The sequence below is a fragment of the Bos javanicus genome, chromosome 12, assembly GCF_032452875.1.
Source record: "Bos javanicus breed banteng chromosome 12, ARS-OSU_banteng_1.0, whole genome shotgun sequence".
Classification (NCBI taxonomy): Eukaryota; Metazoa; Chordata; class Mammalia; order Artiodactyla; family Bovidae; genus Bos; species Bos javanicus.
In genome coordinates this window covers 30,979,996-31,003,988 of record NC_083879.1, presented here as the reverse complement: position 1 = coordinate 31,003,988, position 23,993 = coordinate 30,979,996, and the positions used below count along the sequence as shown (strand labels likewise).

The 23,993-nt window shown below is 52.2% G+C and overlaps 1 protein-coding gene across 5 annotated transcripts in view; it reads right to left on the bottom strand.

Annotated features, from left to right (window-relative positions):
- The window catches only part of SLC7A1 (solute carrier family 7 member 1), a 63,080-nt gene that overhangs the window by 28,167 nt on the left and 10,920 nt on the right, over positions 1–23,993 (bottom strand). For 2 of the 5 annotated variants that reach the window (XM_061434865.1, XM_061434867.1), the window contains exon 2: positions 3,303–3,398. The exons of the other annotated variants lie outside the window; for them this stretch is intronic. The gene's annotated coding sequence lies outside the window, so the exon portion shown is untranslated. The remainder of the gene's footprint in view (positions 1–3,302; positions 3,399–23,993) is intronic. 5 annotated transcript variants of the gene reach the window in all.

Below are 23,993 nucleotides of genomic sequence, written 5' to 3'. Positions count from 1 at the left end.
AGCAACAGGCGCTTTCTCTGGGTCTGAGGACAAGGAGGTAACTGGGGCAGCAGAGCCCAGCAGGGGCCTCAGGGGAGAGTTCTGGAAATCACACAGAGGGCAGGGGCCTGGAGAATCATATGGAGGAAGAGCTGCCAAAGAGACAGATCAAATATTACGTTGGGAGAGCGCGTGTCTCTGAGAAAAGGGGGAGGACAGAGTCAAATGAGCCTGGCAGCAGCCCTAGAAAATAACAGGAACACACACGAGTGTTCGTGTATACTCAGACTGGCAGAAAATAACAGGACCACACACGTGTGAGTGTATACTCAGATTGGTTGAAAATAACAGGAACACACGTGTGTGTGTATACTCAGACTGGTAGAAAATTAACAGTAACACAAACAAGTGTGAGTGTATACTCAGACTGGTCTGGAAGGAGAATCAAGGCAGTGTCTCTGGACAGATTACTGGCATTTTCGCCAGCATTTTAACATTCTTTCAGTGACTGCTTACTGCTTCTGAACTGAGGGGAAGGAAATCTCTTAAAGAGTCCGCCTGGGAGGTACCTGGGTACGTGGAGTTTCATTACGTTTTCTCTCTGCATATGTGCACACTGAGAAATTCCCAAAAGCAAGAGAGAGGATTTCCTGTTGGGCTGACCCAGAAAACAACAAGGAAACTCCTCTGGAGACCTGCACCCCCAGGGGGCAGCCCCTTGATGCTAAGACACGGCTGTGTACAAAGTCTCTTACACATGATTAGGTTGAGCTATATGAAACTATCAATATTCAGCCAATTTTTTTTAACTAGAAAAACAGTAAAGGATTTGTAATACGCAGTCGTGGACCATGTCCCTAGACATTTCTCTGGGCCTAAATTGTACCATTTGGGGACTTTGCCTGAAATTACAGAAACCAATGTGAGTTCCAAAGAAGAGGTTAAAGGAAAGCGAAGAACAAAGTGGTTTGTAGGTTATTCAAAAGCTGGGAGAGAGAAACCAGCAGACACGTGTTTCTGTGCCATCCATGGTGCGGGACATATGTGAAATTTCAGGTTCACCCTCCCCACTTTTCGGCAGGTCACACGCTCACCTGCCCGAGAGACATAGCTCAGGCCCACCAGGCTGAACAGGTGAGGCTGGGCTGGGCTGCGGGGAGCAGCCAGGAGAGCTGTGGCTGAGCGTCTGAGGGATGTGCACTTGAGATGTAAACCTTTTATGTAAAGGAAAGGTTGAGGGCATCAACCACACACCACCATGAGGATTAATCAGGTCTTACTCGGCAGGACAGACCCGAGGGGAGACGGTCCCAGACCGCCACCCGCCTTTATTTGGGGAGAATCGACACATTAGCCTTCGAGCAGGGTATTTTGATCCAGCTGACAAAATGCCTGTGTGCAAGCAGATACTCTATCCTTTCCCATTTTCCTGCATTTGCTCCATCCCTGTCCTCTCCCCTTGGAGCCCTTGGTTACCATGGGGATTACCTGCGCAGGGCTTACTGTGCAGGGATAAGCCCCAGCAGGAAAAGCATGTTTCATGACAGGTCGTGCTGGTGTGGGTACAGCCTGCTTCTCTGGTGGCCAAGACTTCAGACACTCGCCCCCAAGAGGAAAGCATTTAAAGTCTGAATGAAACACTGTGGCCCCCTTCCTGGCTCCATACCCCATCTGTCTGCAGGCCAACCCCCAAGCACCTGTTTGTACACTTTCCCAGCGTGGGGATTTTTATTACATCACACACGTCGGGTAACATCCAGCGGGCAGTAACAGAATTGTCTCCCTCACAGAGACCATGCCGCCGTGGACCTGAAGTCACTCCGCAGATTCGGGAGCAAGCGGCCAAGTGCACGAGGGCCTGTGGACACCATAACGCAGGACTGACAATCAAGAGTCAGGAGAAAATGCAGCGGAGGATCACGGTGAAGCCTGAGATGGACAAAGTAGCCAAGAGCGCGGACACGAGGCCAGGGCTGGCCTGCGGTACTGAGTGTGAAGGATGGATGGTGGTTACACCGACGTCACAGGCAGAGCCCCTGGCTCTGCTGTGATGGAAGCTTCAGGGCCATGACCTTGAAGACAGGCTGTCCCTCTGGAATGCCACTGGAACCTGACCCCAGGCCTCGCCATAAGCCAGGGCTCATTTTCTGGCCTGCAGTTAACTGGTTCCCGCTCAGTGACACAGGAAAGCTCAGGCATACAGGGCTCACTCAGAGCATCCCCATGCCCACAGGGAGGAGCTGGGGGGCCCTGCTCCCTCCCTCAGGGGGTCTCTACATGGCAAAGGTCACAGCTACGCGCCCCCCAGTCCCCTGATGAAGGGCTCAGCGAGGGCCGCTGATCCTGACTACATGTGTCTTCTCAACACAGCTCCACACTCAAAATTAAGAATGTGAAGGGCCCAGAGGACTGTAGGAATGTGTGGGGGGGTGTGAGTGGGCAACTGCAGTTCTTCTACACACACACACACACACACACACACACCCCCCTCTGAAAAATTTTGTGATGAATGAAACAGTGACAAAAGTGAAGCCTCCATACCCAGTGACCAGTTACTTATCTAAAAATAACCTGAACAATAACTGTCCAGCACTTATATAGTAGGATTCTTTTTCACCAAACTACATCCTATGCCAGATGAAAATATAAGCAACAGGTGAAACTTGACCCACTCTCACTATATTTATTAGGTTTTAATTTTTTGGCTGTACCACATGCCTGCTCTCCATGCCTGTTCCTGTCCCACCTTGCCCCCACCCCCGGACTCTGGGGCTCCAAGGACCAACCTGAAATACACTGGTTACGGCACCCAGGAACAAGCTGTGGGAGAACTCTTGAGGAGTAGAGTGAAAGGCTGAGGACTGAGAGGCATGGGGGCCAGGATGCAGACTGGAACAGGCCCTTGAACCTGAGACCGCAACGGCTCCAAGAATCACAGGCAGATGAGGAACAGATACATTGAGGCCATGGCGTTACGGCCGCCCGCGGGGCCCAGTCCCTCCGAGGATGGCAGGCCATGCACACAAAGCCCTGAGCGCGGAGACACCTGCTCCCCACCACGCGCCCTGGACCGAAGGCCCTGCCATCCCAGGACATCAAGCAGTCTGGACCAAGCAGAAGTGCACACAGAAACTCAAGAGACCATGAGAGTGAAGACAAGCCTTTCCAGGTGAGACAGAAGAGCTGACTGAGGCAGGCCAGTGAGATGTTAAAAAGAAGACTTAGGGCTTAGCTGTCAGTTAACTTAAAAAGCCAACAGCCAAGGCAAGGCCTAAATGAGTAACATCCCGGCACCAAGAGCAGACCCTCCTGCTGGACTGCACCTGGACTACGATGTAAGGACTGTCGCCTCGTCACTGGGGGGTCCCTGGTCCTGGAGCGATGGCGTCTCAGGAGCCTCGAGAGGGGGCCGCTGGCTCCTAGGAGGCAAGGGAAGAGACCGCGTTAGACTCCAGCTGGGGGCCCAGAACCTCCAAGCCCATGGCCGACACAGGGAGGAAAGCTTCTGTTCAGCTCAGCATCAGAGGGCAGACAAATGGTGGGGAGACGAGGTCCCAATGTAGATAGAGCAGCATGGGTGGGGGTGCAGAGGGGACGTTGGGGGGCACTGCTGGGGAGAACCCGGGAAACTGGACAAGACGGCCTCCAAACCAGGGGTCCCACCCCGCCACCACTGCAAACATGGGGTCACGTCTCAAGTAAGAACAGCAGCAGAGCATCATCCAGACAGGCCACACCCACACACCAAGGGCACAGAGCCGGCCTGTGCACACTCAGAGGCCCTGAGAAGGGCCAGCTGGGCAGTGAGTCCTCTGGGATGCTGGCACTGAGACTTCCAGGTCAGCAGGGCCAGAGAGCCTCAGCTGCATCCTCCAGGGAACTCGGGACTCCAATCTGTGACCATCCGCTCTCCTGTCCTCGCTGGGACCATGGCATGGCTCCAGTACCCCATTCAGTTGGCACTAAGTACCCGCCGGCCCCAGGGACTTCGGGGCAGGCCCCAGACTGCTCCGATGTGGGCGGGCCCTGTCACCGTGTGCCTGCGGTCCCAGAAGGAACAGATGCGGAGACGGCCAGTCCTCACGGGGCGTCCAGGAAGAACCTCCGGGACGAGACGCCTCAAGTCCTCTGTCTTCCCAGCTGCAGGGTTTCTACTCTGCACGCACTCATGCCCTCACTCACTCAGGAGCAGGAGAGGTTTGGTTATTATGCTTCGTGACCCCAGCGAGGATCAGCTCTGAGCCAAACACACACGTGAAGTTGCTCACCAACAGCTCCAGCTTGTGACTTCAGAAAAGCCAAGTTTCCAGCAGCTGGAATCAACTATTCCATCCCAACCAACACCTTTCCTCGGTTCACCCTACACTAAGATGCCATTCTTTGCCACTTCCTCCTTTGCAGATGTTCAGACCTACAGAAAAGCTAGCATATTTACGTACTTTTCATCTACATTTTCCAACACTGAACATTTTGCCACATTTGCTCTATCGTTACATACGTGCACACTTTTCTCCCGAACCCCTTGAGCGTGAGCTGCAGTGGCTACCATGACACTTGACCTCTAAGTATTCTGATAGCCCACAAGGATGACACTCACCTACGTAACTCTTAACGCTGCTGTTACAGACAAGAAACCGAACATTCGCTCGACAGCCTCTAAAACGCAGCCCGTGATCAAACGTCCAAAACTGACAGTATTGCCAGATATTGTCTATCATGTGCCAAGTACAAGGGCAGTGGCAGGAGCGAAGGTGCGTGAGGCTCAGGTCACAGCACAGGGCGGATGGACACACGATCCTTCCCGGGGACGGACGCACCCACCAGTCTCTATCTCGGCCCAAGAGAAAGAGGCAACTCCACCTGGAGACCTCAGGAAAGGCTTCTGCCACAAGGGGATGCCGTTCAGAAGACGAGTTTACCCGACATCACTCAGAGAGCAAGGTCGGAACATAAAGACGGAGATGCTAGACTATGGCAGCCAGAACCATGCCGCCCAACCCCGATGTCCAGGTCCTACTCATGTGACTACAGCAGGCTATATGACAAGGAGGCTGCAGACGAACAGAGGAGCCAGATGACCTTCGGTGAGATGTTCTCGGGTGGGTCTGATGTAATCCCCAGCGTCCCTGAAGGATGGGGGAGTCCCAGTCAGAGAAGTGGGATGGAGAGGCTCTAGGGGCACTGCCAACCTCAAACTGTCCAGGGCCAGGAGCCAAGGCAGGCAGGCAGCCTCGAGAAGCCAACAAAGGCAAGGCCCTGGATTCTCCCTAGAGCTCTAAGAAGGTACACACCCTCCCAACACCTGGCCTGGAGCCCAGTGACACCTATTTTGGATTTCTGACCTACAGAACTGAAAATAGTAAATTTGTGTTCTTTAAAGATTTTCTTTTTCTTTTTTTTTTTTAATGTAGAGGCTTGAAGCAAGGCTGGAATCCATCCAAGTGCTGGGGGCTGGGAACAAGTCATGGAGTTTGGCCGCCAAGAGCCATTATTAGATCTATATTTTAGGAGGAAAATCCTGGAATGAAAGGAACAGAATTGATAAGGAAAACAACTGACGATGTTTGGGGACAATGATAAGATTTGAACTATCAAAAAAAACCCCTAGAATTGTGGAAAAGTTGTATCTGTCACCAAGGTCTCAGTTGACGGTTTCCCAAGACTAAAGAGTTTTCTGAGGACACTGGTGGTGATATTAACAAATGTGTTTTTAGATAAACATATACATGTGATGGCTTCCCTGGTAGCTCAGACAGTAAAGAATCCATCTGCAGTGCAGGAGACCCAGGTTCCATCCCTGGAGACCCAGGGTCGGTAAGATCCCCTGGAGAAGGGAATGGCAACCACTCCAGTATTCTGGCCTGGAGGATCCCATGGACAGAGGATCCTGGCTACAGTCCATGGGGTTCAAAAGAGTCAGACACATACTGATCCATACCACCCACATAAGTAGAAGCTCTGTGGAGTTCTCCACAATCTTTAGGACCGTAGGGGGTTCTGAGATCAAACAGTTTGAGAACCACTGCTTTAGGGCTGCCCTAAGGCGTGGACACAGCCAGGCTGACACCGGCCCCCCAGGAAAGCTGCTCTCCAGCTTCCTCAGGCAGGGTGAAGCAGCCTGACTGAGGGCCTCCCTGCCCGTGTCTCCCTGTCAGAGCAGCAAAGCAGGTAAGGGATGCTCAATTTAAGTGCTAGAGAAGGCTGCCATACATTAAACCAGGCTGAGCCCACCAGGATTATTGGGGCTGGCATGAAAAGCAAGTAAACTCATTGGCACTGCTTTTCTTTACTCCAAGAATGTTCCAACCGATTCATTCTACTTCGGATTTGAAGTTTCACTTGTTAAAAGCAGGGTAGTAAGAATGCTACAACCACCTCAAACCTAAAGCATCTTATTTCACTTATTTCATCATAAATACAGCAGGCCGTATTCCAACACCATCCTGGACAGGCTCCCAAGGGCACAAGTGTGATCATGACACCACATGTCTGTGCAACAGGGGACACCCGCACACTGATGGGAAATGTGTTTATGCAAAGTCACCTGGAAACATCAGTGAACACACTTCCACTGAGTAACTTATAAATCAAGAGGAATCAGGCCTTCCCATTAGGTACATTGATAGGAACTACTAAACAGGTTTTTTTGCTTTATCTTATTAAACATAATGCACAATTTTTTTTGGTTGGTATTGTTCAGTTACTAAGTCTTGCCTGACTCTTTGCGACCCTATAGACTGCAGCATGCCGGGCTTCCCTGTCCAGCTGAAGTAGCTGCTTTGCCTTTGAATGAGTCTGTGTTTTGTTCTTCAAGCCACAAGTGTCTTGAGTGTCAGACACAGTCGTGGAACCCAGGGACACAGCAGTGAACTCATGAGACCAAATTCCTGCCTCTGAGAGTTTACGTACCTCTTATGATTGGAACATCTTTGAAACATATGGATGAATGAAATATCAACAGGAAGAACATGTTTCTGATTCATTAAAGCAATTCCATGAAATTATTAGAAATAAGATGAGCCCCAAATACACAAGCCAGCGCTCCATCCTGCCAGGTCAGATCCGAGGGTCATGGTAAGGAATGAAGCTACAGGAACATGGTTCAAGGCCTTACGGGGGGTTCTAACAAGTCTTCTGACTCCAGCCAAGTACCACAGCCAGGAGCCCACAGAACAGACGAGGATCTCCTGAGGGGATGCGCAGGGGATGGGATCCTGGAAGGAGAGCATCTTTCATTTGAAAAAGCAAATGTTAATTAAATTTTTCCTTTGGTGTGAAAAGTTTTGAAATTCCAGCATGACTAAAGGGAGCATGGGCAAAGAGGCTGGTGAGCACTGAGAAGGAGTTAATATCCTTCCTGGTCCAGGAGAGAGGGAATGATGGGCTCAAAGCCCGAGTGCTGGACAGAAGCCTCAGGGTCTCCAGAACCGGAGCAGGGTGCCCTCCAGGCACCACCCAGGATCCAAAATTGTCCTCTGAGACCCTCGCACTTTGTCCTTCCTTCCGTTAGGACCCTGTGGGATGGGCACCGTGGGGATACGTCCAGAACTGACATCACGGCAGCTAAGCTCGCCAGAGCCTCGTGCTGGTGACTCCACAGGGCCTTCCCAACCACAGGAACCTGGGAGCCATCCCCTCTGTCCTGAGCCTTCCAGCCTGAGGCTCTGCATTTGGGATTTACCCAGAAACGAGCAGACTGTAGTAACTGAGATAATACGCTCGCGAGGGCAGACCTGGCCAGGACCAGAAACCCAAGTATTCTCTACACATCGTGGCCCCTGCCCTCCCCCGACCCACACCGCCTGCCACCTGGATCTCCACCATGGCAGGACCACACACACTCACTCACAGGTTCTCAGTGAGAAAGGATGGGCTTCCACCTGAGGACGGGGGATGGGGGCTCATGAGGACAGGGGGTCTGACTGCTGTTACTAGTGGTTTCCCGGAGAAACTCATGGAGCAGACTCCAGTGTCCAGTCTCCCCCAAGTTCCAGTGTCCACCCTGACGCCACCTTTACTTGGGGCCGACACCACTTCCTGCCCACCCCCTAAGGCAGCGACAACACTTATGCATAAAAGCTGTTTGAAGGACCTTACAACATATACAGACGCGTGTGGTTCTACAATGCCTACTGGGGAAAAAAAATTACAAACTCTAAAGGAAATGCGGTCAAGGAAGCAGCAAGATGTCCATCCAACTCCCAACCCTGCAATAATTAAAATCACTGCAGCCTTTTCTGGAGCAAGGAAAGCCCACAATCTGATGATTCACCCTCCCTCTGAGATGAGAGATACTTCACAACAAGGTGACTGAGTCTTCTTTGACTGCATGCTGTCGAGGAGGGGAAACCCGCCTCACAGTGTGGAGCTGAGAGCAAGTGCTCTGCAGATGCGTTTATTTTTAATGAATTGGTTTTTAAAAATCTTTTAAAGTAATGTTTCAAAATTTAAAAACCTACAAACAATTCTGGGGATAAGCACGTATTCACAAAGAAACCAATACCTTGTCCCCAAACCAAGACTGAGAATTACTAAGAGGCAGGCAAATTAAGGGAAAAAAGTAAAAGATGAAAAAAATGAACTGATGACCAAGCTCCACTCCTTACAGCAGTTCTAAGACTGAACCTGGTCTTGAAGACGCGTGGGAGCGTGTTCACTGAGAGTCACGTGAGATACTCAGAAGTCAGCGGGGATGGGCTGCTGGGAGGCACCCCCGCCCCCAAGAGAGAAAGGAACCAGGCAGCATCTCCCACTGATGCTTCACAGGTGGGGTGTGAGGCTCAGAGCAGGTAAGAAGCTCAAGCTATTCTCAGGCTCCCCTGCCACTCTTGTTATGAAAAGGTCATTGCATCAGAGTCTGAGTGGGAAGGAGGACCCTGGACTCTGAGATTCTGGATGAACATGAGGAGGCGATCCACCGCCACTCTTGCTATGACTCTGAGATTCTGGATGAGCACAGAGGAGGCGAGGCCCGCAGGCAGGGACAGCAGCTTCCGCCCCAGAAACGCTCCACCTGCGAGCCTGCAGCCAGTCTCGATTTGTTAACACCTGAGAATCCAAGTGACGAAATCTTAGACTCTACGACTTGAACAGGACCAAATGGCCACCTGATGCAGAAGTCCTCGTGGACTGTAAAAGGAAAAAGTGAGCAGGGCAGGAAATGTGTGGCGGGGAGAGAGAGGAAGAGGGGCATAGAAAGCATGCAGGCTTTCCATTCAGTCATTTCCCTCCAACACTGCAAACACGCTCAGCAACCAGACTCCGAACTCTACCGCTGGCCCAGCAAAGATGGGCACGCATCTGGGGGTCAGGGGTCTCCCCAACGAGGACAGCAGCATCATGACGGCTAACGTTTTCGTGAAGTGCCTACTTTGTCCCACTGGAACACAATTCCACTTCCAGAAAAGCAGCTTCATAAAGTAGGGGGAAACGCGGAGTTGTGGCTCAAACCTCTGCTCAGCTGACTAAAACCGCTCTGATGCTTCTGAAACTCTATGTGAGACTTATCATAGGTCACCCAGGGCAACAGGCCATAATGTAATTACAGTAAAATCAGACACAGTGACGTTCCTCCCACTGAGCAAACCATCAGAGGCAATGGAAAGAGGAGAAATGGTTTCTGAAGACAACCTGACTGGATTTTGACTCCCAAGTACCTGACTGACCTCTCGTAGGTTACTCTGAACCCCTACTTCCCCACTTCTGCAATGAGGAAACCACTGTCGAGCTCACAGAATTGCTTAAAAATAATTAAAAATTGAGATTATTATCCCTATAGCTACATCAAGCACTTCTTAAAAATCAATGAATCGTTAGGGAGACTTTCTCTGAATAAGGGACATAAGAAGAAATACTTCCTCTTTGCTTCCTAGTTTTTCCAACTGCACAGACTCCTGGCTGGCACTCTGGAACTTCTAGCCCAAACAGCTACGTGAGCAACACCAACACACACATGCAGCCGGGGGAGCCACTATTCAAAGGCATCCTCCCATTCAAGTGAACAGCCATTTGACTATGAATATCAGCCCTTACTGATATTCAGTCAGGCTTCCGCAGTGGCTCATTTGATAAAGAATCTGCCTGCAATGCAGGAGACCCAGGTTCGATCCCTGGGTCGGGAAGATCCCCTGAAGAAGGAAATGGCAACCCACTCCAGTACTCTTGCCTGGAGAGTCCCATGGACAGAGAAGCCAGGCAGGCTACAGTCTGTGGGATCGCAAAGAGTCAGACACGACTGAGCGATTAACTTTCACTTTTTCATCAGCCCTTACAAAGTGTGTCACTATTTTCAAAGAATCCGCTCATGAATGAGCTGTTAGGTCGACAATGATGCCTATTCTGAATTTGGACATTTGTGGCTTCTGTCTGCCAATGACTTACCCCAAAGAGTTTAATAAAACAGCATCTCTGCCAGTGAGGAAGTGACGTACTGCTGGAAAGGTGAAAGGGCTGCTCAGGAAGAATATGAACACAATATGAAAACTCCAGGGCTTTCTCCAAAACAAGCAGCCGAGAGGAGGCCTGGGGAACCTCAGGATGGAGTTGTCGGGGTGGGCCAGGGGGAGGCCGGGCCAGGCATCCCGGGACAGGACGGGGCGTGAGGAACATGGAGTCCCAGATAAGCGGGCGGAGGGAGCCAAGGTCGGGGCGCCCACAGTCCAGGCCGACCTGCAAGATCTCCTCTGACTTGATGATGGTTCCCCCGTAAACACACACTTTGGCCCCACGCGGATACCCTCTCCTGAGACTCAGAAAATACAACGCCTCATGGCCTCTATGCTCGGGATTCCCTGAGGCCCTCTGCCAGGGCCAAGGGAGATCTGGGCATGACCAGGAAAACACGCCCATGTGCGGGGAGGATGGCGTCTCCCCACCACACTGGGTGGGCCCCCCAGGAGGAGACAGCAGGCCCCACTCCTGGTTTCTGGGTAGCCTCGGCAAGTTACCCTCTCCTGCCCTCTTAACCAACGTCTCCTGTCTTTGAGACCCTATGGTCTGGGGCCAAGAGCTTTACCTGTTCTCACTCTCAGAGGGCAATGGGTAGGCTCACGACTAACCCATCGCTTTGACAGATCAAAGCCAAAGCCACTTCCCCTCCTGGGGCCCAAGAGACGATGCCTATTACGTCAACAGAGCCTAGGAGGGGAACGTGGTGATGACGGCACAACAAGGTGAATGGGCTGAATGCCACTGAAATGTGTAATTCAAAATGTACAACAGAAAATACATACGATTCAAAAACTGAAAAGATTCCTCAAAAAATCAGAGTCATTGCCATAGGACACAACCGCTCCTAGATATCTAACCAAGATAAACAAAAGCCTATAAAAACACTTTAATACACACATTTGCATACAGATGTTCATAGCAGCACTTTTCACAATGGCTGAAAAGTGGCTGAACAACCCCAAAGCCCATCAACTCATAAGTGGATAAACAAAATGTAGTCTATCCATTTGCTGTCGTTCAGTCACTAAGTTGTGTCCAACTCTTTGCAGCCCCATGGACTACAACATGCCAGGCTCCCCTGTCCTTCACTATCTCACGGAGTTTGCTCAAATTCAGGTCCACTGAATCAGTGATGCTATCCACATGAGGGAATATTATTCAGCCTAAAGAGGAATGAACGTGGATGAGGAACGACAACATGGATGAACCTTGAAAACATGCGAAGTGAAAGAAGCCAGTCACAAAAGGCCACACGCTGTGTCAGTTCAGGGACACGAAAAAATCCGGAATAAAGACAGAGGAGATGAGGGCTTGCCTGAGTGGGTGATGAAAATGTTCTGAAATTGTGGGAATGGTTGCCCAATTGTGGATATAGTAAAGCCACTGAATTTGTACTTCAAATGGACGAACTTTATGCTGTTAAATTATATTCAGTAAAGCTGTTAAAAGACAAGAGGCACCCAATTCACAAGAAAAGTATGGCTTTTCTATCAAAGGTGGCCAAGCAGACCCTGCACCTTCTATACGAGTTCAGTTGCAAAAGCAGCACTGTGTCCCCCATATTTTAATTCTGCTCAAGTCAAAACTCTGCCACTTCCGCCCAAAATCAGTAATTATAGCTCTGGTTGCAGTTGGTAGGACAACCTCCACTCTATCTGCACAAGCCACTTATACGTACCAGTCATTTTGCTCCGAGAGTTTCACGAACGTGGACTTAGCTCCTGTTCCATGAGTCCCTCTCTACACTGCACTCCCTCGTCCTTCATTCTGTGACACTGAACACAAGCTCCAGTTTCAATCCAGAGCTTAAGATTTCATGGTCACAGGGCACAGAATACTTTGACTGAGGACACCTGCAGCAAAGGTTGGTCTAAGTGATGCACACGGTTTAAGATTCCAGCTCACACAGGGCCTGGGCTTCCCTGGTGGTTCAGACAGTAAAGAATCTGCCTGCAATGCAGGAGATGGCAGGTTAGATCCCTGTGTCGGGAAGACACCCCTGGAAAAGGGAATGGCAGCCCACTCCAGTATTCTTGCCTGGGAAAATCCCATGGACAGAGGAGCCTGGCAGGCTATAGTCCATGGGGTCGCAACAGTCAGACTTGACTGAGTGACTAACACCTTTCACACAGGGTCCAGGGGAGAGGGGACCCCTCTCGATCTGTGTGTGACTATGGTCCAGGACCTCAGAGAAAGCAACCAATTTAATAGAGAATCAGCAGAGAGGAGACCATCATCAGGCAGCAAAGAAATCTAACCAGGTCTCTAAGCACCAGGAGAGTATTTTCTAAGACTGCCAAGGTGCACCACCAGGACAAACAAACCACCCGAGAGGTGGGGACGACACACCCAGCTTGAGAAGCTGCGAGGAAGAACGCACAGGAGGCCAACTGGGGGCCACTTCCCGAGCTGAGTGTTCAGGGTGCTGCCGAGGCTGGGTCACAGCCCTGTCTGCCGACTCTGCAACACCTGACACCCACCTTACTCTCGAAAATGCCCACAGGGGCTCCTCCAACACACTGTAGGATAAAGACGTCTAAAAGAGATTCTCAATTGAATTTAATAAAACCTGAGCAGCTGGTATGTCACAGACACAGCCCGGTTACATGACGTGAATTAGGCTGACACAAAGAAGAGGTGGGGATGGGGCAGGGGGGTCGGGGCAGAAAGTTCCTGACGCGACACAGAAGGCCCCCCAGCCACCACAGCCTCACTCACACACCCCACCGCCTGGACAGGCCCACAGGGTGGACACCCACCCCCCTGGCGGCTTCAGCCTGCATATGAACCCCTGGGCAGGTGTGGTCGCCACGTCTTCACCGCACGGGAGACACCGTGAGCTCGGACAAGCACCAGTCCCCCATTCCCCGAGGGAGAGTCTTCTGTCTTGGTTTCACCCCCTGAAAACCGGGTAGAGCGTCTTCAGTTCAGTCGCTCAGTCATGTCTGACTCTGTGACCCCATGGACTGCACCACGCCAGGCCTCCCTGTCCATCATCGACTCCTGGAGCTCACTCATCTCATGTCCATTGAGTCGGTGATGCCAACCAACCATCTCATCCTCTGTCGTCCCCTTCTCCTTCTGCCTTCAAGTCTTCCAGTCTTACCCCTCTGATACAGCTCCCTACCCACCCACCCCGCCTTGCTTCCCGCTGTGAAGACCAGAGACCAGAGAGGCGAGACAGAGGTTAAAGTCTCAGACAAAACTGGGTTCAGAACATGGCAGGTGAGTGACTTAATCTCTGTGGGCTCCCTTTTTCCCCACTGCAGGCTGAGACCAGTCCTGGTTCCGGTCACCTCCCAGCGACGGCAGGGTGGGGAGGAAGGGGTTAACACGCGGTGCCCGGAGCGCGGCTGGCACACCAGTGCTGTCATGAGCACCTTCTTCATCCATGTGGGATCTTACCAGCAGCCCCCGTGCAAGACGAGCCAGAGGGTAAGCAGGTCCTCCAAACAATACCTGTTCTAGTCTATGACGGGGTTCCGTAGCTGACTAAGCGCTGTGCAAACACGCGGTTTAAAAAACAAAAATAAGCTTATTGTTTGACGTATTTCCCTCTGCACCTGTTTAGATAGTTGCAGGTTTGAGGGCTACTGCCTCAAAATAGGTAAACTGACTTAAAACTATTAAGAATATATATATACAAGGAAATGAACTGTGTGAAGAAATGGACATACACATTATAATCAGTATTGAGTTTAGAACCACTGACTTTTATTTCTGGATCTATAAACATCTCGGGTTCCACGGAGCTGACGGCCGCGGGGTCTGCGGCACGTGGGTCTGGTGCTGGCTGTGGCGGTGACCCTCCTGGTCCCCGCTGTCCTTTAGGAGCCGGGACCCGCTCGGGCGCCCCCTTCGCAGGTGATGGGTCAGATGGCTCACCTGTGAAGGGGGCTGTGGGCTGAGACCACTCCACCCAGGGGCCTCTTTGCCTGTCTGGCCCTTGGGCCCAATCCGGCTGTTTTAGGAAACGAGATGCTCTGTTTCACCTGCTCTCGGCAGGGCGGCTGCGCCCACCATGAACCCCGGCAGAAAGCGATGCCCAGTCATGAGGCCGCTTTCCTCCTGCCAGGAGGTCTGGACGCTCACAAAGCCCTGTGGTTTGTTTTGCCAAACTGCACATACATTGAATGGAAATGTTTGTTTTCCATGTCCCGCTTTACGTCTCTGCAGACAAGTGATTAAAGAGTAATTTCAAGGGCATTTTTTCCGCTCATCCCCTCTAACCTGGTTACATCACGCTGCTCCACTTCCTGCCTTTTAACTTATGTTTCTGTCGGCGTATCATCCACTCTTCTTTGTTGACCTTTCCGTGCACAGCATTGCTTCAAAACCCTTCTTCAAAGGAGAGGTCAGTGTGAAATGTCACTAGGAAGAGTGCCAGATGGCCAGTGGCCAGGGGCACCGGCTCCAGAGCTGAGCCTACCTGTGACTCGGGCGCCAGAGGCAGGAGGCTGGACCCCTGGACCTACCGCCAGCCACACCCACACCCAGAGAAGCCTGGTCCACCCGCCCAGACCCCCCGGGACCCTCCATCCAAGAGCTGCTCACAGAGCACCCACTGCACGCACGCACGCACACACACCCTGTTAGGCAATGCAGGCGACAGAGAAAGCTCTGTGCTCCCTGTTCTGGAGGTTCGTTTCACAGAGAGAAAGGATCTGTTAAAAAAATGTACAGAGGGAACATGTGGGAGGACTTCCAAAAGGTGGAGGTGGGAGAGGCTGGAAGAAGCCAGTAAGGTTACTGCACAGAAGAAAAGACGGCTGAGACGGGGCGGTGGGGGAGGATGCGCTAAACCGCTGATACTGGAGGCAAGAGATGGAAAGGCAGCCAAGGAAACTGATGTCTCAAGCCCGGGAGACCGAGGACCATGAAGAGGCAACGTCAGCAGTACGTTTTCGGGTGCAAAAATCTAAGTTTCTGCATTCCAGGTGAGGGTGAGACCCACACAAGATGCTGTGACCTGCCGTTCTGGCTCCCCAGTCCCCTCCGCTCTGGTTTATAAAATACAAGTGATCAGAGGCATGTGACAGCCATGTGGTAGCCACACAGGGGCCCTGAGCAGCGGACTCCCCTGACGTGGAGAAAGGGGTGTGACTCCGTGTGTCCCCTGGGGCCCCACCCTCCCCCCTCCAAACAAGGCCAGACCACAGGTGGGACACCACTCACCCCAGCCTGTCACGTGAGCAAGGACAAGTAATGGCTCAGTGTAAGTGTGCCCCAAGTGTATCATGACTTCGTTCCAAATACCGCCCGTAAATTCTTTTTCAGTATTAAAAAAGTGAATACTAAAATGGATCCATCGACTGTCTACAACTCAAGTTTCTCTTCGTGTCCAAATTTAACTGGGCATCCGACCAGTCTTCTTATTTGCTCAGCCTGGTGACCCCCAGCCTGGTGTCCGCGGCCCAGGCCTGAGCACCTCGCTCCCACCCCAGACCCTCCTTGCCCCTGACCCTCAGCTCTGACCCACAGATGGCCTCTCTGCAAAGGCCTTGCCCCCCTCCAACATAGTGTGCATGGAGGACGCCCCCATCACAGACCCAGAAAAGGACAGAATCTGCAAGAAAAGGGAAAACCGCCAAGTATATGAAATACATCAGGGAAACGGGTGGGGGGAGGGGGGCTCCTGAGAGCACACAAGTGGGTCTAATTAGGAAAGACTGGCTAAAAGGGAGCAGTTTCAGGAGGGATGAAGATAGCTGCTAAGAACCTGGCATCCTCTCCAGTTGGCTTAATCACAAAGAAATGGGTCCTTGGCCGGCGGCCTGCATCTTCGCAGCATCTGCGGGGAACCAACCCCCCGGAACGCGGCCCACGAGAGTCAGCACTTGGGTGGCTCGGCCAAGCGCCTGTGGCAGCTGACCAACGTCTGCTGAGTGAGCGAATGAGGGAGTGAATGAGTGAATCTGGACTTCTTGAAGAACCTGTTCAATGAAATTTTAAAATCATCAAAAAATCCAAGTCTAGGGTAAATCTTCCACTCCCTGGCATACCTCACCAGGGCAGCTGATATTCTTTGCTTTTTAGCCAGTTTGTCAGCTGAGAATTATTTGTACTACGAGTTACAAGCATCTGTGCTGGGTCTAAACCAAACAAACGAACCCAAACACCTGCTCGTCCACCCGACAAAGCACCTGTTAGGATTCACACGCAGAGCCGAGGGGCAAGGCCACCCCCTCCCAGACAAGAGAGAACCTTGGTCCCAAAACATTTTTTTTCCTACGGTCCTTTGTGTGACCATTGTAGCTGGTCTTTAGTTACGGGAGCGCCTAATCAAACAAACATCTGAGAACACCACAATTTTCTTATTTATACATAAAAGTATTATTCAACCCTGTTCCGATTTCCCTTGCTCTGGCTTGGAAAGTGTCCCAAGGACGCCCTAGCCAAACAAAAAACTTCAAAAAAAAGAGGACGACATATATTTTTAAAAGAGGGTACTGCACACTGTTTCCCAGATAAATCCCTGGTGTATTTTGAGTATTTTATAAAGAAACTTTGGCTCTGCAACTATGAACTTCCCATTCTGCTAACAGACCGATAACTTAGGGTTTATAGACACTTTCGAACCTGGACAGTGGACGCTGGGTGGAGCCCTGGGATACAATTCACCTGGTGTCCGGCAAACCTGCTCTCACTTCTGCTGCTAAACGTTCAAGTATTTCATGATGGGGTTAAAAAAAAAAATGGCTAAAAGCGAGTTTAATGTACAAATCAAGCCAAAGGTTTTTCATACCAATGTCTGAAGAGTTAAAATTCAAACGGGGTCTATGCTGTTAGTACAGTAACGTGTCTTTTCAGACTCAGCCCAAAAGAACCGATCTCTGTCCTCGCATGGGGGACACAGGTGCCAGCTCGGGTCATCCCCCTGCTGCCTGCAACCTCCATTCTGAGCTGGACATACACGTTTATCATTAATTTTCAGCAAACGTCATCAAGGCTCTGTGCTGCCTAGAGCTGCCGTGAATAAGAGCAAACATTCGCAGGAAGGGCCGAGTCAAGGAAAACAAGACTCTTCGATGGGGGGAAAGGCCCACACGACCGCCTCAGTCCATCTCAGGGCTTGGTCATGCACCATGTCACTGCTTCCCGGGGCCCCCAATCCCCACTAAAGGCTAACAACACCGATCTCAGATCAGACCTACAGGACCTCCCGGGGCTGCAGGATGCAGGCTTGGAAGCCATCTGTTGGGGGTCACCAGCTCCCCCGTGCCACCAAGGACCCGTTGATGCAGGCACATGGTCTTCCCAGATGAAAACATGCCGGGTCTGTCGACATCAAGGAGTGAACAGAGGAAGGAAGAGTTCAGCCAATGGGAACCGGCACACACTGACCGGGAGCTGAGAGTGCAGCCCCCGGCCGATGCCTCCAGTTGGCCGCTCCCCCGACCCAGGCCCCAGACAGTTGGACAGGTAGTGTCCATCTGAAGGACGCAGGTGCTGGGCTGGAACCCGGGTCCATCCGGGAACACAATTCCTGCTCCTCCCGCCTCCACCCTGGTGGCTCTGGTGGGAGCCACCCTTGCCCCGGCTGGTCACCTCCACTGCCGAATCTCTTTATCGATCCTGTACGTGCGTGGTAGTCGCTCAGTCCTGTCTGACTCTGTGACCCCATGGACTGTAGCCTGTCAGGCTCCTCTGTCCATGGGATTCTCCAGGCAAGAACATTGGAGTGGGTTGCCATGCCCTCCTCCAGGGGATCGTCTGGACCCAGGGGTCGAACCCAGGTCTCCTGCATTACAGTCAGATTCCTTACCCTCTGAGCCACCATGGAAGCCCAATTTAAATGCCAAGATGAACCTTCACGAATTATCAACAGAGCAACACAAGGTCAACTCTAGAATTCAACTGCAATTCCATACTTAACACGGTCTGCTCTCCCGAGGCCTGACACGGCTAAGGTGCAGTGACCCTGACAGTCAGACAGGGCCCCGCACCTCTCCTCTGGGCTGCCCCCTCTGCGGCTGACTCTGCTCTCGTGCTCACCTGGCGACGGTCCAGCCCGTCTGGGTCAGGTCAGAGAAGTAAGAATGGGGCACTGACTGTAGGGGAGTGGACGGGGGTGGAGGACGCCCTGGAGACAGCCAAGGAACCTTCCAGACTGTGGTTCCGAGAGCGGGCTCCTCATTCAGACCAGAGGGCTATGCCCAGCTTGCTTCAGGGGGACCCCAGGGTGTGAACAAGATGACTCGGGTGGGCGCCATGGACACCAAGTGTGTCCTGCTCCCCCAAAGCCCACACAGTCCTGACTCAGAGTCCCAAGAACAGAAAGAAGGGTATCTCAGTCACAAGGGGCAGCTCTGGCCAGAGTCCTATCCCTGGGGAAGCTCACAAAGCACGCTTTGTACAGGGGCCTGTCCCATGACAGCATTCCCAGAGATTCGCGACAACCCCGGCCCCACGGGCCAGGACAATCACATCCTTCTAACATCCACTTTTCCTCTTCCGCCCCCGCTCCTTCTGGGCCTGTGGGTGACCAGCCGCGGAAAGCACTGTGCTTTCTTCCTTTACACTGAGACCCTTGCAAGTCCTGACGAGGGCCCAGCCCACCATCGGGGAGGGCCAGGAACCCGGGGTCGCCTCGCCCGCCGGGTCACCTCTCTCTCCGTTGGCACTGCCAGACAGGGCGCTCCCAAATCATCCCCTCCCAGCCCACCGACGTGCTCTCCTCCACCCTAAACAGAAGCCGAGCCTTCTTAGCGGTTTGCAGACTAGCAGTTTCCCCTCTCCTGTAACACAACCCTTGTCAGATTCTGCCCAGAAAGCAGACATTCGAGACATCTGAACCACGGCTGTGCAATCGAAGGCTTCTTGCAGATCTGACCATCTGCCATCCTCTGTCTCCGCTGACGCTGACGCCACCTTGACCCCACAGCTGAGTGTGCACGGCCTGACGCAAGGGTGTGTTATTTTCACACCCACGCACCTGCATGCCTAAATAGGCGTGCTCGGCCATCTCCGATCCTGTCCACCAAGGCAAAAACTAAAGGACCTTAGGCAGAAAGCCCGCCCTTCAAGGGGCTCCTGGAAGTTGAGACCCAGGAAAGGCAGCCAGGCGTCCCGGGGTCTGTCTCCAGGCTGATCCACCCCAGAGGAGCAAAGACTGAGGAGCAGCAGTGGATGGAAGGCGGCCTGGAGGCAGAGGGAAACCCATGTGTGGGACACGCCTCTCGCCTGCTACTACTTCCTGTGGCACCGCGAGGGCCCACCCACACTAGGAAAGCGGTGATTCTTCAGTATCCAAGTCTGGCGGTCCATGTGGATGCCGGTCACCAGGTGGGGTGTTTTTCTTGTGTTTTTTTTAATAACAGCCACTCTGCTCCTTCTAGTCGTACAAATCACCCCACTCTACGTTTCTGGGCTCACACAGGCCAAGTGGCACTTCTCAATCAAAACCTTCACCAGCGTCCTAACTCGAGAGCTTCTGTTTTCTGCTGCATCGGATTTGTACTGTCCCTACTTTTACACTGTGGACACTACACTGCTCCATGCAGCTCTTTAGTCTCCACTATCACCCATTTCCTGCTGAGGGCTGGAACCCCTAAAGTGAGTATCCTGATTCGATCTCTTTCAAACCCAGAAGCAGAGAGCATGGCCCTGAGGTCAGGAGTCAGGGGTCAGGGTTAAGACTTGCTCAGGGTCACTCCATCTGTGGCCTGGCCAGTGGCAAGGAGGTCTCTGGACTTGCAGGCCCCTCAAACTGCTGGGGAGGCCTTCCCCGGGGCATGAGAGAAGAGTGTGGTGAGTCCCCAAGCGGGACGCCAGGACGAGGCAGCAGGGTCAGGGGGTTCCAGCCCCAGCCCCTGCGGCCCTCATGACACCACACCTGGAACCCAAGACATCCACGACACTCCTCTTCCTGCCACAAGTCAGCCCTCAGCCCCGGAGACGACCCGCGAGCAGGCGGGGGGTGGTCCGTCCTCCTCCACAAGCAGTCTTCACACGTTAATACGTGTCTCCTCGCTGGCTGCTGTCCTGAGCTGTCAAGACCGGGCCCCCTCAGTGGACGGACATCCCCTCCGCCAAGGTAACAAGTGTCAAAAAGCAGAGGGATTATTCAGGGCCCAGCCACGAGGTCTCACCCATGTGACGCGCTGCTCATCCTAACACCTGGTGAGACACATAAATAATGTCTCCAGACACAGAATAGAGGAGGAAAGCTGTTTATAAGACACTTTGCATGAGGCGCCAGGAATGAAATCTGATTTTGCCCGAGAAACAACACCGTGGTGACGATATAAAAGAAGCACTAACGATCATGGGATCAAGGGCAGGGGTCAGTCCCCCACCTCGACCCCCACCAGACCCTGCCACGGACACTGCCGTCCACAGCCCTCCAAGAACATCCGGTAATGGCTCATGGTTCTTTACAGAAGTGATCACAAGTTCCAAATTTTAAAGAAAAAACATCAATGATGTTTCTATGTACGATTTAGCCTTCCAATGAACACATGGATTAATGAGCCAGATAATAAAGCAAAAATAAAACCCGACTACAACTGAATGTAACAATACTCCACTTCCACCACTGTGCCCCTTGCTATCTCCCCGGGAGGGGGGGGAACATTTAGACTGAAGAATTATTCCAGTATGGCGTCTCCACAGCACGTGCAGTGAGGAAACAGGCCGCCTTTAAAGCTTGCTGAGAAGAAGCTGATCTGCTTGGTGGCCAAGCTTGCCTTTCATCCCCCAACACAAATCCATGCACTGGGCAAGAAGCTCCCACCTGGACGGTTGTCAAAGACAGCCAAGCTCCCCTTGACCATTCAAAGGCCAGTGACCAAGGCCACACCCCTGGGGCCTCAGGGCTGCCGGGGGAGGATGGACCCACACCTGAGCACCAGTCCGTTCTGGAAACTTCCTCCAAGGCCGACGGAAGGAAACTGCAGGGGCTTCGCACCTGCACGCCCACCAGGGCCTATGCCCCACCTCTCCAAGTGGCGTCCTGGGCTGAGGTCTCAGGAGCAGGGGGCCCTAGCACCGTGCCTCCCGGCCCACCCCAGGTCCAGCAACACCAGACCCCTAACAAAAGGTCCTGATAGCTCCTCTTCCATTAAGAACCTCCCAACTAGGAGAGAACAAGGGGCAGCCTCTCCTTAGCCCCACCGCAGCCTCCAGGGATACCCTACATACCAGTCCATGGCTCCTCCATCACCTCTTCCACCGCCACCCCTGGGATGGGCTCTTCTCTGGACAGAAACCTCCTGAAGACTAACCCTCTGCACACCAACCTGACCTAGAGCTCACAGGCATGAACATCAGGCAATGTTCTAAACTCATTTTACATCCTGAATCCTCAGCACAGCCTGCAACGTGGGGGCTATTACTGTCCCCATTCTCCACATGGGGAAACTGAGGCAGGGAGCTGCTGGCGGGCCCACACACGGAGTTCTTGCAGCTCTTTCTGGGCTGTCCTGTCCCCTCCCAGGGCCTCTCCCCGGCTGGAGCTCCACCCCTGCAGCCTGACTCACGACTTCCTCTCTGCTGTTGGTGGCAAACAGATAACCAGGCCGGTCAGAGATGAATGGGCCCTGGCCCCTCCCATCACAAGGGCGCCCAAATAAACGGCCCAGGAATAGCAGTGCTTGGGTTCCTGGAAGGACATCTTCTGAGTGTCTGCTCCACACCACGCTCCACGCCGGGTGCCAGAGCCTGGCCTCAGGGGACTGTGGTCCAAGCACCACTGAGGTCTCCTTGATGAGGTCCGGCTGCCAGGAGTTTGACAGATGCCAGTGACCCGAGAGGATGGGGAGTTGCTAGGAACTCTGCCCCTGGCCTGCAGGCCTGGGAGATCCCCGGGTCTGTGTGCAGGCATCTGAGACACTGGAGGGCTGGAGGGCTGATTTCAGGATGCGAAAGGCCCTGGGATCTCATGCAAACTTACACACTTAATGCACCTGTATTCCTTTTCTCCATCCTGACGTCGCCCCTGCGGCCACATCTGCCCAGCCTGCACCAACACATGAGTTTCAGTTATGGGTGGAAGGCGAACTGTAGCAAAGAAGAGGCCACGTGGCACAAGGCAACGTGGGTCTCCTGTACTGTGCACCATCTGCCCAGGCATGGTGAGGCCTGCCCCCTCGGTTTAAATTTCTATTTTTATTAGTGCACACTCTGCAGGTCCAGACACTAAGAGAGTCTGCATGGAGCGGGATGAAGCCCACGGGCCACACGCATGTTAAAGTGAGCCGTGGAGCCCTGCTGGCTGGAGGCAGTCCGGGGGAGACGGCGGTTCTAGGAGAAGTCCCTGCACCATCACTTGCTGGAACTGGGGACCATGCTGCTTCCTCCTGCAGAGCCTCAGAGCTCTCCCTCCATCCTGGGTGCCAGCGCCTCACCTGGGCAAGACAGTGTTTCTGGCCTGTGCACAGCCATACACCTTGCTGGAAAGGGAGACCCTGCCAGGGGGTGAGGGCGCTGAGCCAGCAACCCCCAGGAGGCTCCAAAATCTCCCGCCACCCGGAGGCTCTCCAGGCGATTCTGGGAGCTGTAGACAAGTTCATGGTGGCTGAGCTCTCGCCAGAACTCATCAGACCACAGACCCAAGAGTCTTTCAAGGATGAGGACTGAATCCTAGCGCAAATTGGATCCGATAATTTTCCAAAATTCTGCGTGCATCAAACTCTGACACTCACGAGATGCTCTTCCCACTTCAATACAGATTACTCACAGAATTGGGGAATGTTCTTGCCTAACATTTCCTAAGACTGCCCTCAAGGGAGAAAGAAAGGTCTCCCAACAAAGTTTTTTCTACAAAGACCAAATTTGCTGCTAAAAATTTGAAGTGACAGATTTATGAGGGACACATTGCATGCATGCTTGCCAAGTTGCTTCCGTCGTGTCTGACTCTTTTGGCAATCACATGAACTGTAGCCCACCAGGCTCCTCTGTCCATGGAATTCTCCAGGCAAGAACACTGGAGTGGGTTGCCATTTCCTCCTCCAGGGGGATCTTCCCAACCCAGGGATCGAACCCACATCTCTTACCTCTCCTACACTGGCAGGTAGGTTCTTTACCACTAGCGACACCTGGGAAGTCCCTGGGAGATATGTTATGCGATTACAATTACAGATTATCTCCTATTTCACATAATAATAACATATATAACAGCATAAAATCAAGCTCCTGAGGATTCTTCTCAAATAGTAACAACAGTGGTGATGATATTTGTAACTTATAAATGAATTTTAATAAGACTATAAATTAGCACTCTCAATCCTTAAATTTGGTGAGAAGCAAAGTAAGTAAAATGAGTTACAAGAAACAAGGACAGATATTTGTATACTGTTTCAATAACCTAGGCAGTTTATCCTGTTCCAATTCTCTTGTCCCTGTGCTTTTGTTCCATACAATAAATTCCCTTGATTTACAGTTGTTTGAAGAATTACAACAATAAATTACATATACAGATTTGTAAGTTACAGAATACTAATTTTTTTAGCAAAAAAATTCAAACACTTCTCAAGCAAGAGAACAAAATCCATTCAACCTTTTCAAGAAGAACACTTTAATGGTATGATTGCTATTGCTAATATTGTGTTTTCAACGCCCTGCTT